Source organism: Arachis ipaensis, chromosome B09 (genome assembly GCF_000816755.2).
Source record: "Arachis ipaensis cultivar K30076 chromosome B09, Araip1.1, whole genome shotgun sequence".
In the NCBI taxonomy this organism is placed as follows: domain Eukaryota; kingdom Viridiplantae; phylum Streptophyta; class Magnoliopsida; order Fabales; family Fabaceae; genus Arachis; species Arachis ipaensis.
In genome coordinates, this window is record NC_029793.2 from 18087070 (window position 1) to 18090746 (window position 3677).

At 31.3% G+C, this 3677-nt stretch overlaps 1 long non-coding RNA gene across 2 annotated transcripts; it reads left to right on the forward strand.

Annotated features, from left to right (window-relative positions):
* LOC107618186 lies at positions 351–1095 on the forward strand. 2 transcript variants are annotated; one of them, XR_001615161.2, is made up of 3 exons: positions 351–626; positions 788–884; positions 976–1095. It is a non-coding gene; the product is annotated as an uncharacterized LOC107618186 (long non-coding RNA). The 2 variants fall into 2 exon arrangements; XR_002353212.1 differs by having other exon boundaries at positions 363–626; positions 788–1095.

The window sequence follows — 3677 nt, forward strand, 5'->3', positions numbered from 1 at the left end:
GAGAGAACAATGAAGAATTAGAAATCACACTTTACACCCTCAATTTTTTTTAACAATGGAGAGGATCCATTTCCCCACACTCACACACACTAAAGGCTCTATAAGAATTCAGCTACAGCTGGTATTCCAACCTGGGATGTGGCTATTATGACTTATGAAACTAACATATTGGCCATTTGTACAATGCCCCGCCACATCAAATGAAACTAATTTTGTGCTACTAGATGCCTAGATGGGCTTTCAAAAAGGATATACAAAAGAAAGGCCAATTAAATCCATGTAATTGGACTTCATATGAAATACTAAATTGGGCTGGGCTTTTCTCTGTTTTTTAACTAAACATACATGGGCCAAAGTAAACCGTAGATGTCGTTTTCTCTCTCTCTCTCTCTCTCTCTTCGAATTGCAGATTCTCTCTCATCCACCAATTCATGTATCTGTATTTAACTATTTATTGACTCTATCTATTTCAAATCTAAAATCAGAATATTCGAATTTCACCGCTTCGAAACCCTTCCGTTTATCGCTTTATCCCCAAATTCTGAAATCCAAATAATCTTCGCTGTTCTCAAGTAATCTCTCCTTCATCACAGCACCAAGCAATCTTCGTCGTCTTCATTTCTCTGGTACACTTCAATTCCTTCTTTCTCTCTTGTTTTCGCTTCAAAAATCTGGTTGTTGAGTTGTTTGTAAGAGATCTTACTGCACTTTTCACGCATTTGTTTTTTTGTCATGAATTGTTTCGAATTTGCTTGACTTATGATTTTGCTTATCTCTGCTTTCAAAGTCACTAGGCAAAGACGAAAACTAGGGTTTGTAGCTGTAGTTCTCATCATTTGAAGATAATTCACTATGAAGTTCCTGGAGTGTCCTTCCTTGGATCGGTATTTGTAGTTTCAAACGAATTTGAGTTAAATTATGGAATTTTATTACATAATTTTGGTATATTGCAAGAGTCTCGTGAAACTTGTCCAGGCTTAACGATTTTTTGGTGATTTGAATTTGGGAGAACGTAATATCAGAGGATGTCTTGAAGCATATACTTGTAAGGACTAATTAGTGACTTTTAAGTTTCAACAGAATTGATTTTGGATTTGGATTTGCTCACTGCGTTTGGGTATGTCTAAAACGAGCACAACTATTATGTGCTTATTGGATAAGCCACATTTATATAGACTATTAGATTTGATTAGATAAAAATTAAAGACTAATATAAAAAAAGAGAATTGATAAATAGTATGACCTAAACTAATCAAACTTACGTAATTAAAAATATAAAACATATAAATACAATAAAATATAAAATAAAAGTATTTTGGAAATATTATGACATTTGTACACTAGTTTTTCATATATATATATATATGGTAAATTCTATTCTATTTTTTATATTTTAACATGTAAATTACCCTTTATAACAGCCAATGAGTAATAGCTCAAATGGCATAGACTCCCCATATTTACTTAAGAGGTTGCGGGTTCGAGTCTCCTATCTTTGATAAAAAAAAAATGTATAATTTGATAAAATACTAAAAACTGAATATTTAGCCTCTGTAACTTCGTTCTGTGTTGATTTTAATTTATAATGGATCTGCGATTAGTTAAAGAGAGTGTATTTGGTCGTGCTGCTATTTTGTAGTTGTCTTTTGCTCTTTAGTTCACATAATTTCGTGTCACATATAAATTTTTTATTATCAGGATGCATTAGGGTTGTGATAACTATTGCATATATTAAAGTGATGCTTGAATTAGATATGAATTTAATCCATCCGTCTATTAGAATTTAAATTGGACTATATCAATTAGTTCAAAGACGTTCTTTGAAATGGCTATGGATCATTGGATCGTACACAAGATCCGTTGCATTAGATATTCAAAGAATACTTGCATCTTTATTCTCTGTCCTGCTTCGAGTTACAATGTGCTTTCAACGCGCTTTGAGTGATGAAGAAACAGTGGAAGGGAGGAAATATATTTCACTCAACACAGAAGGTGTTTTTCAATGGAAGGGTGGAACGAATTTAAGTAATAATGATTTGGTAAAAGAATATTTATTTATTTTTTAATATTTACAAAAATTATATAATTATCTATCTTAAATAAATATTTAATTATAAGATGGTCCTACTTTAGTTAAGATGTTAATTCTCATTGAGTTAAATTAACTCAAATTAAAATTAAACATCTAATTAAATGTGTCACGTCATAGAGGCTAATTTACATGTTGTTTTAGAAGAGATTTGGTAAAATTCACCTATATATATATAAATTTGGTCGAGTTAAGATTTAACCAAAACAATAAAAAAATACTTGAAAATAATAAAAAAAATGATCTTATTATAAATATATAATTTTAAATATATATATGAAACTTTAAATTTTAATTTTAATAAATAAAAAATATTTATTTTTTATATTTGTTACACTTGCTTCATTGCGTTGTGGTTTTAAATAAGCTTTCTTTTAAAACTTTGGCTCATTAGTAGTTAATATTTTTCGAGAATTCTAATTCATGTATTAGAAAATTCATGGGTAGTTGTAGTCACTTTGATTTTTGGTATTTTGTTAGAACATGGCATGTGATCAAACATTTTTTTTGTGACAACTTTACAAAGGTTAGATTAATTGATTTAAAATTATTGGTCATTGTCTAAATTTTAAAATTATTTATGAATTTTGTAAAGTTTTAATACGAAGATTAAAAAATAATAGATTGGTGAATAAAGTGTAAATATATCTCTCACTAGTCAATATCACCTCAAAAATCTCTACATCTCAATGTCAAAAGCTACGTAAATCTCTACATTTCAATGTCAAGCAACGTCAGCAAAGCCAGGTGGAGCATCCGGTAGATCATCCGCAGGATCATCAGCAGGACCATCAGCAAAGCATGTCAAGCTACGTCAACAAAGTCAGGTGGAGCATCCGGTAGATATCATCAGGGCCATCAGCAAAACCAGGTGGACCATCAGCACCATCAGCAAGACCATCAACAAAGCCATCCGAACCATCAGAGCTGTCATCACTCGCTGGGGGAGGACTGGAAGGGATGACAGCAGCCTCCTCTGGGACTGGGAGAGGGGGCATGAGGCTGATCGAGATACAACTGTAAATCTAAGACCCCCGAAAAAAAGAGCTCATAGTCATCAACTACAAAGTCTCCAAAGTCAAGGTGGCAAAACCTTAGTCGAGCCTGTAAATCCCGTAGGGGAATTCGCCTGAGCAGAGAAATGACCATTCTAGCCTGCTCTACAGTTGTATAGGCGAAAACAACTAAAAAAGCCCGATACACCCCTCCTTGGTAGCGTAAATCACGAGTCAGAATCTCCAAATGTGTTCAATCAGCCATAATGTCTAAGTCTAACCAATCAGCCATAATGTCTAACAAAAGATAGATAAATACTAGTGCAGAAGAATTAATGCATAATACTATTTGTTGATCTATGAAAAACTAATATTAGTAGATTTTAACACTAATATCAAAACAAATAACTTTAATCACAATACTAGCGTTGAAATAGATTAAGTAAATTAATAAATTTTTAGTAAAATTTATATTTATATTAATATTAATATTAATAATGGTATATAATTAATATATAATCAATTTGAAAAATAGATATTTATTTATACTATATAATTAATATTTGTCACAAAAAATATTAAGAAACACAATA